At 42.6% G+C, this 24,375-nt stretch overlaps 1 protein-coding gene across 8 annotated transcripts in view; it reads left to right on the forward strand.

Moving 5' to 3' along the window:
* CSGALNACT1 (chondroitin sulfate N-acetylgalactosaminyltransferase 1) overlaps positions 1–24,375 on the forward strand; it is a 415,609-nt gene that overhangs the window by 132,158 nt on the left and 259,076 nt on the right. The gene's annotated exons all lie outside the window — the stretch shown is intronic.

Raw genomic sequence — 24,375 nt, forward strand, 5'->3', positions numbered from 1 at the left:
CTATCCAGGCACAAGGGAGAGGTGGTGAAAAGCTCCAGTTTGCAGAGGAATTGAAGTTCTATGTGGCCAATGTTTATTCACAGTGGAGTTTGTTTTTTGGTGGCTATTATTTCAGTTCCTGGGACTCGCCTTCTATGTGTAGTCTTGGTGGGAGGCAGGCATTGGCTCTGGCTAGGCACAGACAAACCTCCCAGGACAGCCAGCTGGGTGCATTTCACTGGAACTTTGAAACTGGAGCGAGCAGTGCAAAGAGGAAAGCCGGTTAGAGTGCGTTGGTGGCTGTGGCAGCAAGAACTCCTGTAGCTCCTGAGACCTGGTGGGCTTCTTTGAGCCCCCTGAATGCTGTCTCCTGTGGATAAAGTGAGAGTGAGCTTTTGCTGTTCTAGTTTTTTTTTTCCCCTAAGCTGGTAAGTGTTCAGTCCGTCCCTTGTTATCAAGAGTCCTGGCTGACATGGAGACCAGCCTGTGTGTCCCCTGCATGGCCATTTGTTTTTAACTCTCTTTGGCTTTGCTTTTGGGGCATCCTTGTCAGTCCCCTGGCTGGAGAGCAAAGCAGAACCATGAAGTTCCCATCTCCATCAGCCAAGATTGATTCACTGGAGAAAAAGAATTAATTGTGCTCTTGACTGTGCTGTGTAGTCATTTGTGTAAAGGCAGCTATCACTGTAATCTTCCTACTTGAGGAACACGTCACAGTCCACCAAGAGTGTGTACTTAACACGATTGTTTTGATATGTGAGTGTGGGTAGATAGCACTCCCCTAGTTTTACAAGTGATCAGGTGGCCTTAATGAAGTTAAGTCATTTGCCTGAGGTTGTATGGCTATTAACTAGCAGAAGTAGAGCTTAAACTCAAGCCTCCTGATTCCAAAACCACCTCTTCCCACTCCTTCTCATTGGTATGTCAGTTAGCCTGGTGGCAAAATGCCCTTCCTTGAAATACCTGCCTGTCAGATTCAGAATATGAAAGATGGCCTAGAAGCAGGATCTGTACTGAGGGAGGGACCATCATTCCATCTTGTCTGAATCCATCAGGGGCACCTTCAGCATGAGAACCCAGCTCTCAAAATCATATTAAAATTGATAGTTCAGGGTACGGTACTTTGAAACTGTTCCTTTTAAAGAACCATGTAACACTAAGAACTAGTTAATGCTAATTAGGAGCATCCTCAAATAATTTTTTTCTTGTTTTATTTCTTTGTTTCTTGTTTTGTTTTTGGGGCAGGGTCTTGCTCTGTCTCCCAGGCTGGAGTGCAGTGGTGCAGTCATGACTCACTGCAGCCTCTAGCAATCCTCCCATCTCAGCCTCTGATTAGCTGGGACCACAGGCACATGCCACCAAGCCCAGCTCATTTTTGTAGAGACAGGATTTTGCCATGTTGTCCAGACTAGTCTCCAACTCCTGGGCTGAAGGGACATATCTGCCTTATGAGCTCATTGCTGGTAAGTTAGAAAGTAGAACCAAAAAGAAGTGAAGAAAAAACTCCCATTATCTTGCCAACTGGGAATAAGCACTTTAACATATTTCATCAGGCCTTCTTTCTGTCACATTTTTATTGCCATGTATTGGGTACTGTTCTTAGCATTTTTACATACCTGATCTCATCATGCTTTCCCAAGTTCAAATCTCAAAGTTTGTGCTCTTTACCGTAGTCATAAATGCACCTGTTACAAATGTGTAGTTATTTAATGTGAACTTAATAAGATAGATTGAAGGCAAAATCTGTGAGTGCTGTTACAGTAGAAAGTGTGGGAACAGGGATGGATCCAGGTTTTGTGGAGCCTGAAATTTACACAATTTTTTTTAACAAAGCTTATAACACTGATATGAAATTCGGTGCCAAAGTGAGTATTTACTTAGAATGAGAAAAGAAAAGTGAACAAATGACTGACACTTTGGAGATTCAGGTTCTTTTTTTCTTCTGAGCTCTTTTTAGGTGGTTGGCCAGAAAGGCTTACGTGGAGAGGCTTTCTGATCGGACCCTGGCTTTTCCTCCCTTTCCAGAACTCTCTGTACTCCCAGGGGCAGCACAGGGAGGGGCCCAGCTGTTTAAGCTTCTTTGGCTTCCCAGGAGGAGTGGGAGGCAGGGTGGCTCAATACCTTCAGGGAGCAAACCCTGGGTCCCAGGGGAGTGAGGGGGGAGGAGGCATCGGTTCCATTTTTCTCTTTGGAACTGAGAGCCCTGTGATTATGGGGAGTTACCGCAGCAGGAGTGAGACAATTCCTATCCCCCTGCAAGATACTATAAATATTTATTGGTATTTTATTCTCATAATCTTAGGTTTATTTTTATTAGGTCTACAGTCTCATTTGGTGAATGTTTGGGAGCAGAGATACAATTATTTTCCACATCTTAACCCATTGCTTCAATACCTTTGTCAATGAACGTACCTTTTCCCATTGATTGGAAATGCCACCTTTACCGTATATTATTTATTCTTAAATCTGTTTCAGGATTTTCTGTTCTCTTGCATCGATCTGCCTGTCTGTTGCTAGATTATTACTGAATAATTGAGCTTTATTATATATATATTTTTTGAGGTGGAGTCAAGTTCTGTTGCCTGGACTAGAGTGCAATGGCACAATCTCTGCTCACTGCAATCTCTACCTCCCAGGCTCACACCATTCTCCTGCCTCAGCCTCTCAAGTAGCTGGGATTACAGGTGTGTGCCACCATACCCGGCTAATTTTTTTATTTTCGTACAGACGGGGTTTCACCACGTTGGGGATGTTGGTTTTGGACTCCTGACCTCAGGTGATCCACCTGCCTTGGCCTTCCAAAGTGCTGGGATTACAGGCGTCAGCCACCACGCCTGGCCTTATTACATATTTTTATATTTGGTAGAATGTGGTCTTGCCCTCTGTCCCTTAATAGCTTTTCCTTAAAAAAAAAAAAAAAAATACTTTCTTGACTTTTCTTAGATTTATTACACTATGAAAGCTTAAGAATCATTTTTGTCAAGCTGTAGAAAAAGTCCTTTTGGGATTTAATTAGATTAATATTCATTTTAGATTAATTTTGAAAGACTTGAGATTTGTATAATAAATTACTTTCCAGGGATGTGGTCTGTCTATTCCACTTTCCTTTCATGTGCTTGGTATTTGAGTGTTTTTGGCAAATTTTTAATGTTCAGTTCTAGGTAGTTATTTTTAATATCTGTTAAGAAAGGGACTGTATAGCCCTCTTCCACAATCTTTTCTAACTGGCTGCCGTTGGTGTGTGGAAAGGCTATTTTTAAAAGAACTTGACACCTTACCAAACTCTTAGTAATTCTAATGGTTTTTAAATTGTCAGAGCTTTTTTTGCCTTGCTTCTACTTTCTGAAACCCATTTTTAGAGTGGTTTCTGATGACCAAGATCCTGTTAAAATGTCATAACAACTGGCCCCCAGGCTGTGGGAGGTGGCGAGGGTCATGTGGCTATGGGCAGGCTTCTTAATCACAGTGATTGTGGTTGAGCAAAGTAGAGTAAAAGTGACGCCGCACAGACCTTGTAGAATTTTACACATCGTGGAAAAGCCTGACCAAGTGTGAAGTCTGTAGCACAGGTTGAACCATAGCACAGATCAAATCCTATCTCCTGATCTGACATTTCATTCCATTATGTCCTGTGATCGCACACAGCTGCCTATCTGTTCCCCTGTCCATCCTGTCTGGCAGTGGCAAGTCACGGTCTCCAGGATCATTTAAAGGGATGCTGTGTTCAGGGTGAACTCGTTCTACCTGCTCTTCAGTGTACGAAGGACTGCAGCAAACTGAACTAGCGATGGATAAGCACAGGTAATTGGGATTTCATAAATGGTCATGGGGTTGCTTGACAGCGGTCTGCGGTTGGACTGGTGAGGGCTGCTGACTGCAGTGTCCTGGCCCTGATTGCAGAACGGATAGTGTTATCTGTGCTGGCCGGAAGGGCTGCTTAAAACCAGACCTGAAACTTGGGCAGATGGGCTTGTCCAGGGATCCGCAGCATTGCTCACGCTGTGCGTTGGTGTGGCCCCAAATCGCACGGAGGTGAGTAACCCCAGACTTGTGTCAATGGCTTCCTTGTGGTTTTGACTGTTGTTGCCTGAATATTTTACACAATCTGTGGGCTCTAAAGTCCCAGTGTACATCAGTGAGTGCTATCCTTAGGTGGAAACTATGGGAGTAGAGTACTGACAACAAAGATGGGGAAAGACCATACGTCCCCAGGTAGGGGTGACGACAGGCGTCATCTTTTTGATCTCATGTGTGGGTGAGTGGGAGAGGGAAGGTTCCTTTATTGGGTGTGAAATTTGCGGGAACTTTCTGTTTGGGGAATGCTGGGAGCTGTTTTGTTTCTAATTAAGAAGAGCCCTAGGAAGGGAAGTAAGTGAGCTTGCCAACTCATTAGCAAACACTCTGATGACACCTTCTGGGCACATTACCTAGTGGCCCAAAGCAGGGAGAGGAGAGACAGGCTCGCTCCTAACACTTGCTGGGCCCAAGGCATGAATACAAACAGAGGCTGACATTCCATGTGTCTAAGTAGCTGTTTCCAAGTTCTAAGTTGACCTCTCTAAAAATCAGGTCCTACGCTGCCATCTTGGTAAATAAACACAACCTTCACAACAACCTGGAAGCCAGGCTCCAATGTAGAATTCTCAGACTCTTCAAGTTTCTTGTCCAAAATCTTTCTGTGATACAGGGAGACATCCCTGGCCACAGGTCCCAAGTCTGTCTACACCTCTGCAAACAATCTCTCTTACGCAAACTGGTGAAGTGCTTCACCCATGAGAAAACGGACACTGGCAGGTAAAGCAGCAGGCCCAGGGAGACCTGGAGTGTGACCCAGAAGGTGGGGTGGTGTCCAGGTGAACATGTCTTGGGGACCCTGTGAACTCTGCCCTGTGACATGGTGTGGCTAGAGAAGGTGTGAGCAGTGTCTTCTGAGCATGGTGCCCAGGGCACGGGCCCAGACTCTGGCCCAGCCTGACATTCCCAGGGCAGGGGACAGAGATGGGAGGAGTTGAGGGAGCAAGTGGGAACTTGGAACCACATCCAGGCCAGATGAGGTGCTGGAAGTGCCGAGGTCAGGCAACTCAAGCATAGGAACCCTTGGACATACCAAATTATGGTTTTAGAAATGTCCGTTGGTTACTTTCAGATTTGGGCAGTACGCCTGCAGATTTACCACTTACCTGATGCAGACCCAGGAGACTTGTCTTGCACCTGCTCTGACCTCTCTCCTCCCAGATCCCTACGTCCGCAGTTGTTCCTTTTAATGTTGTACTGGTGGTGACAGAAGTCTGCTGTGATGAAGGAGCCAGCGACGGGGATGGGGGTACGAAGGACAGATGCAGCATATCCCCTTTGCCTCTCTCTCCCGCTGCATTTATGGATCTGCTGGTCTTGTTCTCATTCTTTGCCTCAGCCTCTTATACACATCCAATTCCTGCCTTTCTACTGTTTCCATTCTTACTCTGTTCCTTTCCTTGCTGTGAATTTCTTCCTATTGCTTGGTGTTGGTGGCTTGGCAGGGGCAGTGGGGGCTCTGCAGGGAGGTGGGAGATGCTTTACTAGTATCTCAATGAGTTTCTATGACCTTGTGATAGTAGTAAAGTGATCCCTTCATATCTTCAGGAGATTGGTTCCAGGAGTTTGTGGATGCTGAAATCTGGATGCCCAAGTCCCTTATATAACATGGAGTAGTATTGGCATGTAACCTACACACATCCTCTTGTATACAGTCTGTACAGTCATACGCAGTTTTCATCAACAATGGACCACATATACAACTGTGGTCCCATAAGATAACGGGGCATATGTAGAAACCTGACACATGAAACTAAATAGTGGCATTGCAGATCAAGTAGGAAAAATGGTTGATATTCAGTAATGGTTCTGGGATATTTGTTTTTCCATATGAAAAAATATACATAAATAAAAACCTAATACCATGTAGGTTTGTGTGAGTCCATTTTGATGTTCACGTGGTGATGAAATTGCCTAATGATAGATCTCTCAGACCTATCACAGTCATTCGGTGACACATGACTACTTTAAATCATCTCTTAGATTACTTATAATACCGAATACAGTGTAAGAGCTACGTAAATAGTTGTTATAACTGTATTTTAAATTTGCACTATTCTTTTTTTGCCGGGGCGGCCGGGGGGGTGGGGGTGCACGAGGGTGCAGATTCTTGCTTAGTTGCCCAGGCTGGAGTGCAGTGGTGTGATCTCTGCTGACTGCAACCTCCACCTCCTGGGTTCAAGTGATTGTCCTGCCTCAGCCTCCCAGGTAGCTGGGATTACAGGCAGCCGCCACTACACCGGGCTAATTTTTATATTTTTAGTACAGACAGGGTTTTGCCATGTTGGCCAGGCTGGTCTTGAACTTCTGACCTCAGGTGATCCACCTGCCTCGGCCTCACAAAGCGCTCGGATTACAGACATGAGCCACCAATCCAGGCCTAAATTTGCACTATTTTTAATTTTTGTGTTTTTATTGTTATTTTTCCAAATATTTTTGATCTGTGGTTGGTTGAGTCTCTGGATGCAGAGCCCATGGATACAGGGGGCCAACTATACTACATTTAGGTAGTTTACAAGTGAAATAGGCTTTTGGAGGTTGACATAGGAATCTATAATAACATTATTCCTGTGGGGAAGTATATTTCCAATTTCAAACAGCTAATTTGTAAGTAAACTTTCAGAAATAAAGTTTGTCGTGGCTATTTTTAGAATTTTGCTACTGGAAGGGTGCTTTGTCCATTATAACCTGAAAATGAATTGAATCTACTCTAAGCCGGTATGTAGGCCCCCTTCCAGCTCAGAAGGCCTATGAATTTAGTGCACATTCCTCATTATATAGGGTAGGAAATTGAGATCAGAGTGTGTGAAGTTATTTCTATAAAGCCACAGGTAAAGTCTGGCCGGGACTCGGGCTTACCTCTTCCACCCTCTTGTACATCAGAACCTAAGAGTAGCGTTTTCATAACACAAGGAGTTTGGGCACCAGCACCTGTTTGTGGGTAGCTGGCGAATATTGATGGCACATGACTGCCTCGAGTCACGGCAGGTGGTGCCGGACCTTCCTGTGTGCACAGGATGAAAGGTGATTTGAAGAAGAATGGCGAGTATCCTCGCTTTTTAAAGGTGGCTACAGGGATATTTGATCAGCACTGTCAGCATCCTGTGTCAGTACCTTAAAATGAGGTTGATCTGTATATGGGTTAAGTTGTTGGAATTTCCCTTTTGTGTTTTATTTTATTTCATTTTTTATTTTTTGAGGCAGGATCTCCCTCTGTTGCCCAGGCTGGAGTATAGTGGCACGATCATGGCTCATTGCAGCCTCGACCTCCCTGAGCTCAAGCCAGTTCTCCCACCTCAGCCTCCCAAGTAGCTAGTACTACAGGTGCACATCACCAAACCCCACTAATTTTTGTATTTTGTTTGTAGAAACGAGGGTTTACCATGTTGCCCAGGCTGGCCTCGAACTCCTGAGCTCAAGCAATCCACGTTCCTTGGCCTCCCAAAGTGCTGGGATAACAGGTGTGAGCAACCACACCTGAGAGGAAGTTTCTTAGGGCTTTGCTGCTGTCTTGAATTTCCTTACCTTTAAGAAGAGTTCCTGTACATAGAATAATTATGGAAGTTTTTCAAGACTTCATGAAAAGTTTCTACACTGTTGATTGCATAACGTTTGTAAGACTGTTTCCTTATCCATAGAATAGGGATAATGGTACCTCCTACTTAATCTTTATGTCAGGATTAAGTGATGTAAGAGGAGACAGTCAAGCTCCCAGCACGGGATGGCCATGAGTAATCACTAATTGCATTGGTTTCTATTACTGTTGTAGTTACTGTCATTATAATGAGGGCTTCCTGGTGTTCCCTGCTTGGTGTCACTTACCAGGTCTTGACCTTTTGGATGCCTCCTCCCTCATTTGGACGTACTTCCTATTACTCCAGACGAATCTCTTGGATGTGCTGAAGCTCTCCCCTTCGTGGGTCAAAACGTATAGAATTTCTGCTTTGTAAAAAAAAATTCCTAAGATTGTGATTTGTTATATTGCAGGATCTAGTTGTGATTCCTCTCTCTGCCTTGAGGTCCCACCAGTGATGATGTTATTGTTGACATTTTCCTTTACACCATTTGTCTTGGACTTTCTTTTCTGCTTAATGAGCTGGGGACACAGGGACATTCCTGGAGCCTGTTTACATTTTCTATCGCGTGCCTGACTTGCATTTACGTCAAACGTAATCAGTAACTGCTTAGCTATGAGGACAAAATCAGCTCTAGCTTTCTGTAATAGTTACCCTTCCTGGTGACTTCTCCTGGAATCATTTTTGTACTCTGTCGTTGGTTATTTGAAGAATTCTCAGTCTGGAGTCCCAGTGTGAAAACTTTGCCTGTTTGTTAGGTTTCAGTATTACACACTAATTCTAAAGAAGTCTGTATGCAGAGATGTCTGGATACCTCTTGTTAGGCCTTTTTGCCCCAGAATGCTGAATGTTAAGGTTAATAGTGATTCCCTAAAACTTGGGATTAGTCCCCGAGGAAACTATTTAGGAAATGTATTTGCAGTATGACTAAGTAGCATTTAGTGGGGTAATTGTTTTATTACATGCATGTTTTTTTTTGGAGATCAGAGTCTCAGGGTGGCCTAGGCTAGAATTCAGTGGCGCGATTCTGCTCACTGCAGCTTCCGCCTCCTGGGCTCAAGCATGTCAGCCTCCCAAGTAGCTGGGATTACAGGTGCCCACCACCATATCCAGCTAATTTTTTGTTTTTTAGTAGATTTTGGGTTTCACCATGTTGGCCAGTAATTGTTTTATTGAAAAACAGTCTTGTAATTGTTTTTCAGACAATTTGAAAGTTGCAGTCATCTGTGACCTTTAACATTCCCTAAAAAAATCCTACCTATGCCCCTGCTGAATTTCTGCTTTACCCATTTCCCTAGTCCAGAAACTCTCTGGCTTTTCATAATGATTTTTCCTTTCTCCTCAACCTTCAACATCTTATCTTTCCATAATATCAGCTGGTGACCTTGATTCTTACTTCGCTGAAGTAAAAACATTCTGAAGACAGTATTTACATTCAATACTAAATTTACAAACCTATCCACATCTGAACTTATAGACTGATTTCCTTCTAGCTAAAATGTGCATACTCTAGCCCTACACATGCCAAAGCCCTGCCCTTTTTGTGTGCTAGCTCCTGTCCTTCTCACTTACTCAAGGTCGTTGTTGTAATGTTGGTTCATCTGTCCTGGTACCATTAGTTTTTCTTCTCTACTATGTCATCTCATCAGCACACAGAAATATCTTTCATCTTACAAAACGCACTCTCAGCTGGGCATGGTGGCTCACACCTGTAATCCCAGCGCTTCGGGAGGCCGAGGTGGGAGGATCACTTGAGATCAGGACTTCGAGACCAGCCTGGCCAACATGGCAAAACCCTGTCTCTACAAAAAATATTAAAAAATTAGCTAGGCGTGATGGTGCGTGCCTGTGGTCCCAGCTACTCAGGAGACTGCGGTGGAAGGATCACTTAAGCCCAAAAAGTCAAGGCTGCAGTGAGTAGAGATCGTAACACTGTATTCCATCCTGGGTGACAGAGTGAGACTCTGTTTTAGGAGAAAAAAAAAAAGCATTCTCAAACCCACCTCTGTTTAGCTTCTGCTGCATTCTCTCTTTGCTTTTACTGAAAGAATTTTCTACACTCCCTCTCCTTTCTTTTCTTGATCCTCTTTAGTTTGACTTTTGTCTCTAGTCCTCTACAAGACCGGTCTTGTCAGTGCTACTAATAACTCTTTCCTTGTCAAATCCAATGGTTGGTTGCTCTCAGTTCTAATCGGACTTGATTTATCAGTAGTGTTTGACATGGTGGTTCACTCCTTTCTTCTTGATTTTCTTCCTTTGGTTCCAGTACCGAGCTTCCCAGTTGTCTTCCTGAAAGATCCTTCCAATCCTGTCTAGGTTGATGGTTTCTCTTCCTCTTGCCAATGTCTAAACAGTGGACAATGCTTGCTTAGCCGCTGAGGCTTTTCTTTCCTCCTCCTGCTTAATTTGCAGGTGCTCTTACCAAGTTCCATGACTGTTTCTGCAAATGTTGATTTTTGGTCTTAATTTCTTCCTCTGTTCCTTCTTATACTACACAGCATGTATTACATCTTTTGATATCGTTCCACAAGTTACTGAGGCTGAATTTATTATAATCTTTCAGTCTTCATTCTTTGTTCTTCAGATAGAATAGTTTCTGTTGATGTTCAAGTACTGACTTTTCTTGACTGTTACCTCCATTCTGCTACAAGACGATTCCATGAATGTTGGATTTCAGATATTCTGGTTTTCAGTTCTATAATTTTCACTGGATTCTTTTTTATAGTTCCTATTTCCCTGCTGGGAATGCCCAGCTTTCCATTTATTTCAAGAGCATTTGCCTTATGGAACATAGCTAAAATAGCTGCTCTAAAGCCTTCGCTTGATAATTCTAACATCTGGGTCATATTGGAGTTGGCATCCGTTGATTGTTTTTTTCCGTTGGAAACTGGTGACATTTCTCCAGTTCTTTGTGCCTTGAGTAATTTTGCATTGTCCTGAACATTGTGGATGTTATCTTGTGTAAACTCTGGTTCCTTTTGTAATCTGGGAGGTTTTTTTTGGTTTGTTTCTGTTTTTTTTAAAATCAGACATCCACCATCCATCGTGGTCAGGTTCAGGCTGCAAGTAGTTCTGTCTCGCTCTCTATGGGTGGTGCTTCCAGTGTGAGTTGAGGTTTTTAAAGCCCTGGCTTTCTACTTTGTATCTGTCCTGAAATTGTATCACCAGGGATTACTTTGAGATTTGGGCCTTGGTGTGAATCTTGGTTCAGTCCTCAGGTCTCTGCTGTATCACTTTGAGTGTGTCCTGCCCGCATGCAACTTGGATGAACCTGAGAGCTTGGGTAGAGTGGGGTGGCGGTTCATATATAGAATTAGGGCAAAGACCCAGTGGCTCATACTTGTAATCCTAGCGTTTTGGGAGGCTGAGGTGGATCACGAGCTCAGGAGTTCGAGACCAGCCTGGCCAACACAGTGAAACCTTGTCACTACTAAAAATAAAAAAAATTAGCTGGGTGTGGTGGCATGTGCCTGTAATCCCAGCTACTCAGGAGGCTGAGGCAGGAGAATCACTTGAACCCAGGAGGCGGAGGTGGTAGGGAGCCGAGATTGTGCCACTGTACTCACTCCAGCCTTGGTGACAGAGGAGACTCTGTCTGAGGAGACGGAAGGGAGGAGAATTAGAGGATCTGTCTCTCCAGCTCTCTCCTCTGTGTGGTTCCACTCATTTTCTGGTTCATAAGAATCCCTTTGCCTCTTTGGTTTCTGTAAGATTTATCTGACTGTGGACCTCTGTGACTGGTGGGCACCACCTTGGGGCAAAGCCATTAGAGAAGTAGGAGCAGGGAAAGTGGGAGAATTAACCCTTTTTTAGGTCCCTTTGCCAACGTTTGACTCCTCTGTACAATCTGCCTGCTTTTGTTTTGTTTTCCTAGTTCTCAGGTAGTTGCTGTTTGTATTTTGTTGAGAATTTCTAGTTGTAAGCAGAGGAAGGATGGCTGTCCTGGGCACTTACCATGATCGCTCCATGACTTTAAATACCCTACTGGGAACTCTCAGATTTACCTCTGTTGCCTGGACCTTTTACCAGACTTTTATTTCTTGCCCAGATTTCTTCCCAGAACTCAGTATCCTCATTTAGATGTCAATTGGGCATCTCAACTTTGAGTCTAAGTCTGGATTCTTGACATCCTGCCTTGGTCTTACCCTACTTCAAGATGGGCAATGCCCTCCTTTCATTGCTCAGGCTGGAAACTCTGGATTCATCCATGACCCCTCTCATTGTCTCATATCCAAATCCAAGCCATGACCTACTTATGATTTTTTTTTCAAAATAAATCTACAACCAGACAACTTCTTTCCATTTCCAGGAGATCATTTCTCACATACAGAGCCATCACTGCTTCCTAACTGCCCTCCCTGCTCCCAATTATTTCCGTTCAGTCTGTTCTTCACCTCGTGGTAAGTTAGATGGTAAGTTAGATTCTGTCAAGCTTCATTTCACACCACTGCCCTTCACCAGTCACTGCTTACCTATCACTGTGGATAAAGGCCAGGGCCCTGGAGTGACTTCTATGGTGGTAGGGTTGTCTCTCCCCATTGCCCATTCCTGCCTTTTCCCGCTATTCTTCTTCATCCTCTGGCTCAAACCACCCAGCTTTTGCAGTCACCTTCACCTTTGAATTTGACATTCTCCTGCCTCAGGGCCTTTGTCCTTCTTCCTTCTCCCTCCGATACCTGCAGTATTACCCCTCACTCATCTTCTGATCTCTGCTGAGATACCACCTCCATTCCTCTTGATTCCCTCTTACTGTGCATTATTCACTGCATTCATCAGACCTCACTTAAAAAAAAAATTTTTTGAGACACAGTCACACTTTGTGACCCAGGCTGGAGTGCAGTGGCACTATCTTGGCTCCCTGCAACCTCCACCTCCCAGGTTCAAACAATTCTCCTGCCTCAGCCTCCTGAGTAGCTGTGACTACAGTTGTCCGCCACCACACCTGGCTTAATTCTTTCTTCGTATTTTTAGTAAAGATGGGATTTTGCCATGTTGGCCGGGCTGGTCTTGAAGTCTTGACCTTAAGTGATCCGCCTGCCTTGGCCTCCGAAAGTGTTGGGATGACAGGTGTGAGCCACTGCCCAACCAGACCTGACTTCTTAGATATCTCTGTGTCTTCTGCCCTTAACTTAAGCTCTTAGATGACAAGTTCTCTGCATTTATCTTTACAGTAATGTATTTTGAGTGCCTAGAATAGTGCCTGGCACAGGATAGGCACTCAGTAAATATTTGTTGGTTGAGTGCACCAAAAGACAAACAATATTTTCAGAGTACTTCATAAAAAAGGAATTTGATAGGGTTAATTTCTATTCTTTTAAAACTCTATTTCAAAAGAACCCTGCAGAAATTAGTATGGTAAAAGTGTGCTAAGATGTTGACACGCACACACCCACCTTTGGGGTATGGAACATTAGCACATGGTGGAAGCAGACAAATTCATTTCTAACTCTTAACTACCGGGACTGGGTTGCTTGTTTCCCATGAGACCATTTCTGAGGATAGCTATGGGAATCAAAGATGGAAACACACGTGGCTTTCACTGTTTTCTGCTGTGGTGCATCTTGAAGACAGGCAAGAGTGTTGTGTAACAGTGTGGAAGCCAGCTGAAACCACATTGTGCATAACAAGTTTGGTCTCTTTATCCCTGCCATCTTGGTTTGCTGTGACCACATCTCTCTTTACTCTGGTAAAGAGCTGTCACATGTATCTACAGCCCTGAGCATGAGCAAGTTGAAACAATCATTGTTGTTCCTAGAGTCTTCATCTTCTCCACTTTCAGTGTCTTTGAAGCACAGCCAAGTTAGTTGTGAAGCTGCAGTAGTTTTACGTAGCACCACTGCTCAAACGTGGAAACCCAATGAAGGCTCTGAGTCCGGTATCCCCTTTGTTCCTTTCATCGGAGTCTATTTTTAGTGCAGTGGATGAATGGCTGTGTGGGTTCTTCCCAGAAAGGACAATTGTCACCCTAGGGTGTGTGTTCTCACTGCTGGTGTAAGAGGACACTTTCCCCTTGTTCTAAGGCTACATTATAAATTAGGAAATCTTTTGAGATAGCTGTTTGATTTCACTTCGAACTCTGAAAAGTGGGACTCGGAAGGAGGATGTTGAGACTTTTTAGAAGCAGTGAGATACAGTGCTTACAACTCAGAGGCTTCCATTGGCTAAACAATGAAACTCTAATCACTCAGTAGCATGAACCCATACTGAAACAGCTTCAAGTGATAAATAACTGATGTATCCTGTTTTTTGTTTTGTTTTGTTTTTTTGTTGTTTTTTTTTGAGTGCAGTAGTTTCTTGTTTGCCAACTTTTCTACAAATCATTTTCAGGCTTTTTCCTCTTGATGTGACAGTATAAAAAATAAGTTTATTTTTGATATGAGCAGCAGCTAAATAATGCTATGGTTGGAATTTAATTAGGAATGTTGGTTTATGAACTATTAAAAAGATGCTTTTCATTTATGTTTCCAGTGTAAGGCATTATATAAGAGTCATCTATAAGTGACTGGAAAGAAGGAAAATAATGCAAGGGTTTTCTGCTATTAAGCATTTACATTAGATAGTTAATAGTACTCTTTAGCTATCCAGGTTGAATGGTGGTTTCCAGCATCCTAAAGGCATTCAGGGAAATACTTTGCAGTCTTGTTAAAGTGATGCTGAATATGTCTGAGTTATGACTCACTCCTTACGGTGAAAGGTGGGAGAAGAGAAACATTGCCAGGCATCTCCCTGGCTGTGTGGAAGCCAGAGTGTTTATGAATACTCAGCTGGTTTTTTTTTGTTGTTGTTCATTTATTAATCTAATGGGTATTGCATGTTCTTCTCTGTTCCTGGTACTATGTTAGGCATCTAAGGAAGAGTTCTCCTCTGATGTATAGAATATTCGATATACAGAGAAGCTGATGGAGAGATGGGAAAGCCGAAGAAATTCCGTGAGCTTGATGGAAAAAATTGCCATGTGTGGGAGGCAGGAACCTTGACAGAAAGAGAGGGAGAAAAAGAATCTGAGCACATTGCTTTAAGACGCTGATGCCCTATGCAGCTCAAGTATATCATGAGCCTTAACACTGTTTGTACCAAATTCTATGTAAATGTACCTCTTTATGTTTCTCTTAAGGAAATGGAAGCATTATTTATAATAGCTTTTTAAAAAAGCATCTAATTGCCCCAGTGAGTAGAACAGTTAATTATGGTTCATATATGGTACATTCATGAGATGGAATTCTCTGCAGTCATTAAAAGTTATATTGCAAAAGAATATTTAATGGCTTGGGGAGATACTCATTATGTAATAAGTGGGGAAAAAAGCCAATAAAACAGTAGGATCTCAATTTGGCAAATCTATAGTCTCAATTTAGAGCAAGTTGACTCCCCTAAGTTTGTAGCTCCCCCCACCACCCCTGCACTCCCAATCCTTTTACCCTGCTCTATTCTTTTCTTTGTCCCTACTACCTTTTAACATACTTGACATTTACTTGTCTATATTAATGACTCTTGTGTTTCTCTCCTAATAGAATATAAGTTGTGGGAGGGCAGGGATTTTTGTCTGTTTTGTTCACTGATATGTCCCAGAAGCCTAGAACAACATTTGGGGTGTAGCAGATTCTGATAAGTACTGTACTTGGTGAATAAATGAGTGAAGGAAATGTGGTTGGATTATGATACTGGTGGGCGTTAACTTTCTAAATTTTACTTGTGGGTTTTCCATATTTTCCATAATAAACATGGATTACCTCTGTAGTTGGAGCTTGAAAACAACATTGTTGCGTGTGAATTTGTCCTGTGGACCTAACTAGTTCATCCGTAGGGAATGGCTGAACAGAGGATTGAAGAGAACAGAATCAAAGCCTTCTAGTTGCAGGTAGAGAATATTGTCGAGGGCCGTCTTAGAACCTTCAGGGTCTGTTACGGGTTCTGTGCTTGACTGACTGCTGGGTTTTGAGCCTGACCTTGCCTTTTCTATTCACCATTCCACCCTGGCTCTTTGCAACACCCTTCAGGCCAGTCTGTTGACTTAACTCTTCCTGCCCTCCACTCTGGGCTAATTCTGGTAATAACCATCTCCAAGTCTGGCTTCTGCTGTCTCCTTTCTAGGCTACACTTTTCGTGGTCGCCATTTCAAATTTTGTTTTCGTCTAATGCCAGTTTGAGTCTTGACTTCCTTTTAAGGTCTTCTGTGACTACTCTGGCCTTGTCCTCCCTTGAGTCCCCATGGTCCTTGTGGAGTAGGCCAAGCACAAAGTGCAGTTCTTGGAGCTGGGCTTCAGGGGAGCCATATTTACAATGGCCATTAACCAAAGGGGCCAAAACTACTTCTGCTGGAAGCCAAGTAGAATCTGGCTCAATCTATTTTAGGACAGAAACCATAGAAATGCTTTAAGCACATATGCTGTACTTGTCTCATGTGTTATCTTTTTTCTGCAAGCAAATGACAAGCTGCTTGAGAGAAGGTTTCTATTTTCTCTTTTTTTTTTTTTTTTTTCTGTCTTCAATAGTGCATGAGCAGTTCTGGTCTGAAGGTTGATATCACATACTTATTAGTCAGTTGATCCTTAGTTTCCTGTGTATAAAATAAATGTAATTTCTGACCCTTCAGAGATGGCATAAGAATAATATATGGGCAGTGATTCAAGCACCTTAGAAGGCATTATATATGTATGTACATATATATTTAACGACTTTTTCTTATTAATATTTAAAAAGCTAATAAGTGAAATGTTTAGGATATAACTTGGCTACAGTAACCTTCTGCTGTTAAAATGGTGTAATTTTTATTCAGGGAATATAGATTGATTTTTGGGAAGCAAGATTTTATGTAACAGATTATTCAATTCCATAAAAACTTACTGAGATTCTACTAGTTATAAGGTACTGCAATGGGCACTGAAGGAGATTGTGGAGATCATTTAAAAATCGTCCCTGAACTCTCTGAAGTGGGATTATAACTGCAAAAACAGTGCCCGGGATGAGTAGGAAAGCCACAATACAGATTGAAAGAAGGAAGAAGTTGCAAGCGATCTGGGGACAGGCAAATGTGTAAGGAGTAGGGAACATGGCAGTGAACTACAGAATTAGGAGTTTTGATAGGTAGGAGTACCTAGGCATGGGATAATTAAAGAATTCCAGGTGGAAATAATATAAAAGAAATGGGAAAGGAGACATTTTGAGGGGACAGTGAGTTGTTTGTCCACAGGACTTCAGGGGACATGCAGGTTAGGGGCTGGGAGACGAAACTGAAAGGTAAGTTTGAATAGCATCTGGAGGGCCTTCATGCTGCAATAAGCTGTTTTCAGCATGCAAATTAATGTTGCCACAACATTAGAAATGGCTTTTGAAAGACATGGTTTACAGCTGGGCACTGTGGCCCATGCCTGTAATCCCAGCACTTTTGCAGGCCAAGGCCAGTAGATTATGGGAGGTCAGGAGTTTGAGACCAGCCTGGCCAATGTGGTGAAACCCCCATCTCTACTAAAAAAAAAAAAAAAGAAAAAAACTAGCCAGGCGTGGTGGCAGGCATCTGTAATCCCAGCTACTCAGGAGGCTGAAGCAGGAGAATCGCTTGAACCTCGGAGGGAGAGGTTGCAGTGAGTGAAAGTCGTGCCACTGCACTCCAGCCTGGGTGACAGAGGGAGACTCCATCTCCAAAATAAAAACCAACCAAACAAACAAAAATTAGAAACGGTTTATAGTTTTTATTTGGTTTGGTAGAGTAACCGTGTGCTTTGAATGTTTGTAGTTTTTATGATAGTGTCCTCCATCTCGGGATGAAATTTATTAAGCAAGGGTACATATTAATAAAATTGAAGAGAAAGTTGTTTGCTTCCAGAAACACAGATGGTAGTGGTTTTTCTCTTCTGTGGTTGCATGTCTGCTTGGTTAGACTAGTGCTTGCATTTGCAAATCTACTCAAATTCGTATTGGGGAAATGGAGGTAAATTCTCAATGATTAAGTTATTTTCTCAAAACCAAATAGCAAATTATCAACATACTTTTGAATGAAATCCACATGTCTAGACTCCAAGAAGCCTGCTGTACCTGAGACCTTTTGTTTTATGCAAAATTTATTTCAGAGCCCATAAATATTCACCTGTAACAAGTTGTTTTTCTGCGGAAGCATTTTGGTGAGAAATTAAAACTTTGATCACTGGAAATTCATAGATTATTACAGTATTTCAAAAGGTGTCCTAGTGTTTCAATAAGGGTGTTCCTAATGCAATGTGATTGATCCCATTTTCCCATTTAAAATAAATTGGCAGGCCGGGCACGGTGGCTCACTCCTTTAATCCCAGCACTTTGGGAGGTCGAGGCTTGTGGATCACCTGAGGTCAGGAGTTCAAGACCAGCCTGGGCAACATGGTGAAACCGTATCTCGTAATAATCCAAAAATCAGCCAGGCATGGTGGCACTCGCCTGTAATGCCAGCTACTTGGGAGGCTGAGACAGGAGAATTGCTTGAACCCAGGAGGTGGAGGTTGCAGTGAGCCAAGATCATGCCACTGCGTTCTAACCTGTGTGACAGAGCAAGACTTGGTCTCAAAAATGAAAATGAAATAGATTGGCAGTTTAGATGTATACAGCTAGGAATCTTTGGGTTTGAGTTTATTCATGAAATAATTGATCAGTTATTTAAGAATAGTTTTTTCTTAAGTTAAGGATTCAACTTCTTACTGATTTTTTAGTTTTTAAATTCTAAAATTAGAAAAACAAATTGAAGGCTCATGTGGAATGTTTGCCTATTTTTATAAAGTTGTGTGTGTGTGTAACTGTGCATGTGTGTGTAAGACAGAGATGGGGCTATGAGTGGCTAAGGAAGCTGAGGAGTGTCTGTCCCCAACCTGTGTCCCTGAGGTGACTGCAGAGATGAGGGTGCGATTAAAGGAACAGAGGAAAGCAATGATGACATGCTGTGTGATTTTACCATTCCTTTTTTGCATTTTTGAACAAAATGTAGGAAAAATCTCATGAAAACTATTTTTCATTGTGTAGATGACCATGTTTTATATTTGGGAGCCAGTTTTATTTCTCCCTTTGGAAAAGTTAAAGGATGTAATATATGCTGGTCAGGTTTTTATATTCTTACTTTCTAGCGTCTTCTAATATTTGCATCGTTAGGGTTCCTTCAGTTCAACTTCACCATGCTCATTTTCACAGGAGTTGTGATCTGTGCTTTAATTCTATTTCTTTTTAAAGTATTTAGTTGGAGGAAATTCCATGATCATTCATTGAGTTTAATACTTTTTCATATGCTTTATCAGATTTTTGAATTCTTACCAGTATGTAATACCTTATAATGAAAATATGTGGATGGTATAATCTTACATTCCATTCTCTGTGGCAGAAGTTAGTGATTTATGGCCTATGATTTTTACATTCTTGCTCACGAAGCAGCAAATGACCTTTGCAGCTCTCTGAAAGCTCTCCTCATTGGAGGAAGAGACGTTAGCCTCTGGGTTTCAAGTACCTTCTCTTTACTGCCATTTTGTGGTCATGTTGCATTAAGGGCCTTGACTTGTTCATAATTCATCAGCCTTGGTTCAAAGGCGGTGGAACACGACTGACTCATTGCAGTTCGTTGTTCTCTTACTGTTGTGAGAAGTCATAGTTAAATCACTTCACTCTTTAAGCACTAAGGTAGAATAGAAATAATGTCTTGATTTTTGTTTTTTTTTTTTGAGACAGGGTCTTGCTCTATTGCCCAGGCTGGAGTACAGTGGTGTGATCTTGGCTCACTTCAGCCTCAACCTCCTGGGCTCAAGCAGTCCCCCCAACCTCAGCCTCCTGAATAGCTGGGATGAGGGGCATGTGCCACAACACCCAGCTAATTTTTGTATTTTTTTTTTTTTTTTTTGTAGAGATGGGGTTTCACCATGTTTGGCAGGCTGGTCTCAAATTCCAGAGCTCAAGCGATTCACCCACCTCTGCCTCCTAACTTGTTAGAATTACAGGCGTGAGCCTCTGCATCTAGCTGAATTTATGTCTTTTGATATTGTGATGAGATTTCTTTCTTTCTTTTCTTTCTTTTTTTCTTCCCCAGAACAGTTTCGATTTGTCAGTCAGGCTGGAGTGCAGTAGCACAATATCAGCTCACTGTAACCTCTGCCTCCTGGGTTGAAGCTATCCGCCCACCTCCTCACCCTCCTGAGTAGCTGGGATTACAGGCACTGACCACAACACCCGGCTAGTCTGTATATTTTTTAGTAGAAACAGGGTTTCATCATGATGGCAAGGCTGGTCTGAACTCCTGACCTGAAGTGATTCGCCTGCCTCAGCCTCCAAAAGTGCTGAGATTACAGGTGTGAGCGACCACGCCTGGCTCAGAAAATGTTAAAAGATGAATTGGGTGAAGTAGCTAAATAGAATAGGAAGAATTAGAAGAGACAGGGTTTTCTTCATGGGAGCCGGAGCAAGTTGTTTTTGTTTGGGCTTCTATTCCTCCAACTATAATGTGAGGACAATAGATGGTTGTAATTTCCCTACAGCACTCATTTTTTAAGGTCTGACGGTGAAAGTTGTGGCAAGAGCACTGTTAGAATACCTTGTTCCTTTTCTAGTATTCAAATCTAGCTTCCATGGAGCACCCTCCTTTCACCAGTGTTTCACAGGAACAAAGGGAAAAATCTTGAAGGCTGCCTGGATTTAAACTAGACAAACAACTTGAAATAACTCTAAAAGGAATAAAAATACCCCAAATCTGGACTGCCATGTGAGCGCTGTGATGAAGAAAGTCTAAAACGATGAGGAATCTTCAAATGGAAAGATGAAAGATGGAGAAAATAAGAAGCCTGGAAAATCGAGAATGTGGTTTAGATGAATGTGGGTCCATTGACCTTGTCCTGGGAGGTGAGACTGAGAGGAAGTTGAAATGGTAACTGTAAATGAATAGAGAATGTGCTTTTATTTACCTGGTGGGGAACACATTTTTAGTTACTCATTATCCCAGGTGTAATTAACCACACCCTTCTATTATCAATTAACAGGGAGGAATGGGGAAAATTGATGTCCTTTGTCAGGCTTAGAAGACCACATCTTCCTAGGGTACAAGTTGATCTTTGGTTGTGGTCGCAGAACTAAGTTCTGTGCTGGGTGGACTGTGGTGTTGCCCCAGGCTTGCAAGTCAGTGATGACATGGGAAAGTCCGTGGCTTCCTGGGCTTGATGTTGGGAAGAGGCATGGTGAGTCATCCTCAGGGAGATTTCAACACAGGCCATGAATAAAGAGCATTTATTCCATCAAATGTTTACCTGCAGCCTGAGTACCTTTGAGGCAGTTGCCTTTTCTCACTCCTTCTGAGTTTTGGCCCCGAGACATTATCTTAGGAGGCAAGCTATTCATAAATAGACATTTGTAACCACTTAAAATACTGTCTTAGAAGCCCAAAAGAGCCATGGCATTTAATGTAACTCGGCTATGAATACTTTTACAAAGAAGTTTGTCTTCTATTATTAATAAATCCCTGGATTTACCCGTCAGTATACTTCAAAGCTGAGTAAAAATGACTTTTCTTCTTTGATTTTGTATAAATTTAAGGGGTACAACACTGTCTGCACTAAAAATAAAAAATTAGCCAAGTGCGGTGGCACGTGCCTGTAATCCCACCTACTCAGGAGGTTGATGCAGAAGAATCACTTGAACTTGGGAGGTAGAGGTTGCGGTGAGCCAAGGTCATGCCATTGCACTCCAGCCTGGGCAACAAGAGTGAAACTCCCTCTCAAAAAATAGAGTACAGGTGCATTTTTGTTACATGAATATATTACATAGTGGGAAGTCTGGACTTTTACTGTAGCTATCACCCAAATAGTATACATTGCACCCATTAAGTAATTTCTTGTCTCTCACCCCCCTATCCTCCCATTCTTAATCTCCAGTGTCTATTGTTGTACACTCTGTATCCGTGTATACACATTATTTAGCTCCCACTTATATGTGAGAAGTTGCAGTATTTGACTTTCTGTGTCTGAGTTACTTCACTTGAGATAATTACCTCCAGTTCCATCTATGTTGCTACAGAAGACATTATTTCATTCTTTTTTTATGGACGAGTAGTGTTCCATTGTGTATACGTGTGTGTGTGTGTGTGTGTGTGTACATATATCCACACTGTATTTTCTTTAAGCATACATTGGTGAATACTTAGATTGATTCCATATCTTTGCTGTTGTGAATGGTGCTGGGATAAACATGGGAGGGCAGGTGTCTTTTTGATGTAATGATTTTTCCTTTGGGTAGATATCCAGTAGCGGGATTGCTGGTTCAAATGGTAGTTCTATTTTCAGTTCTTTGAGAAGTCTCCATACTGTCTTCCTTGAAGGCTGTACTAATTTACATTCCCACCAGCAGTGTAGAAGTGTTGCCTTTTCTCCACCTCCTCACCAACGTCTGTTATTTTTTGACTCTTTAATAGTAGCCATTCTGACTGCTGTAAGATGATCTCATTGTGGTTTTAGTTTGCAAAATGCCATTTCTTCATCCAGCAATCCTGTAAAAGTAGTAATGTCTCAATTCTATTCCTAGATTTACAGCTTTGAAAAATGTTTTCAACATAAAATGTGAGTCTAAGGAACATTTGGGAGAGTATATCAACATCAAGAAGTAATGGGAAATAAACTCTTTCCAGGAGCCTGGGCCGAGCCATTGTGCAGGCACCTGGCAGGGTGTGGAGGGTGTCTTGGCCCACTCCTGGCCCGCGCTTTCACCAGCTGGGAGTCAGCCTGTCTGCTGGTAATCGGAGAAGATTTCTCTGTGAAGATGGTGTCACTTCTACTCTTTGTACAACAGTGACATTTGTCTGTTTTAAAACTGCCAGAGTCTGGCATCTGAACCCACATCTGAAGGTCTTGTTGGGACCATATGAAACATGAAGAAGAGAGAATTGTGGGATGGAGGAGAAGGGCTGCATTATCTGTCTGGCTCTTGTCTGTTCTCATGCCTAAGATTCCTTCTTGATGAATTGAAACTGTTTGCACAATAGAAATGTGGTATTGCAGTTTCCCCAAGTTGTTCCAGGTAATACATTTGTCTCTTTAAGTATGTTGTGTGTGCTTTTCCCTAGTGTCTGTCTTCCTCCCCAGTTGGTAATTATTCCTCAAATCTTTGTACAGGATTTGAATTTGAAGCTTAAAGAGGTACCACTGTACCCAGGCTGTCAACTCTAGAATTGCCTGTTTCTTCCCTATGGAAGTGTGAATGCTATGCTGTTTGGAACAGAGCTGCTTGTAGGAACCTCTTGTGCTAGGGGGAAAGGAAAATTGGGATGTGAGTGATTGCTTTAAACTGAAAATTTGCTCTGAATATATTTACTTGCAGTGAGTGATTTTTCAGTCAGTTTTGTTTTTAGATTTTGGCGAGAAGAGGGCTTGAAAGCACCCAAAGAAAACAGGGTTTTCGTGGTATTGTATCCTTCAACCACTATAGGAAGGAGAGAAAAAAAACCTCAGGTGCAATTAAGTACAAGCCTGACCCTAGGTCATGGAAGATGGAAAAACCCATCTTCACAAGTGTAGTTATCTTTTTTAATAGACTGACGTTCCATGGAAATGTTTCTCCAACTGGGCATTGTAGAGGCAGAGTGGCCTGACTCCTGAATGCCACAGAGGGATCTGGGGCATTGTAGAGGCAGTGATCATGACTAATGAGGAACACAATAGATTCATAGCATCCTGCACTGTTCTTTGCAACCCCTTCCAGGCATTTGTAGCACTAGCACTTTTTTTTGCCTTTCCTTTTCCTTGCATCATTACAGATGTGCCTGACACTGCAAACAGATGTTTCGGTTTCTGCCTTTGGCATAACCTCATTGTCTCGTGGGAGTGGTTGAAGGCTCAGAGTAGCTGGCATGACCTCCTGAATGGGGGGAGAATAGGGCAGCTGTGCTAGTGCCCCAGCTGATGGGTGCGCCATCTCCCCGCCGCTCAGAGCGGATGGTGAAGACAGAGACAAAGGTGAGTATTACCAGTGTGGACCACTGTTGCCCAAAGATGGAAACAAAACAAATATCTCTTTCAGGTATGTTTACCACACACACCCTAGCATCCACTTAGCAGGCACAGATGTTTCAGTTTAGGATTTAAAGGTTTCCTATCAGCAAAGAGGAAATAATGGAATAGGAGGTCTTCCTAAGAAAGGAGTACACTGCTTCCTAGTAATGCATAGTTGTTAACTATCTGGGTTGCATCCAGTTATTGGATAATGTGAACCTTTTTCACCCAAACATCAGCCTAACAGTTTAGCTTTGATTCTTACATCAGTAGGAGTGTTGAGAACGTAAAACCATGTTAGGATTGTTTTGGTTGCTGGATTTCAGATATTTTTCTTACTTTTTTAGAGACAAGAGTCTTGCTCTGTCGCCCAGGCTGGTGTGCAGTGGTGTGATCTCGGCTCACTGCAACCTCCGCCTCCCGTGTTCAAGTGATCTCCTGCCTCAGCCTCCTGAGTAGCTGAGATTACAGGTGCACACCACCATGCCCCCCTAGTTTTGTATTTGTAGTGGAGATGGGGTTTCACCATGTTGACCACCTGCTTTGGCCTCCCAAAGTGCTGGGATTACTGGTGTGAGCCACTGCACCTAGCCTCAGTTGCTGAATTTCAATAAAGAGCTGAAGCTGCTGAAGATGCAGGGGAGGTGGGGGCAACTTTAATAGTGGGAAAGGGGTTGCTGCTGGTAGGGATGGTTAAAGATACCTCAGCTCTTATCCCAGGATAATGAACACCAGAAAGGGGAATGATTGCTGTGGAAATGGGCTTCACCAAATCT

Source organism: Symphalangus syndactylus, chromosome 1 (genome assembly GCF_028878055.3).
Source record: "Symphalangus syndactylus isolate Jambi chromosome 1, NHGRI_mSymSyn1-v2.1_pri, whole genome shotgun sequence".
Lineage (NCBI taxonomy): Eukaryota > Metazoa > Chordata > Mammalia > Primates > Hylobatidae > Symphalangus > Symphalangus syndactylus.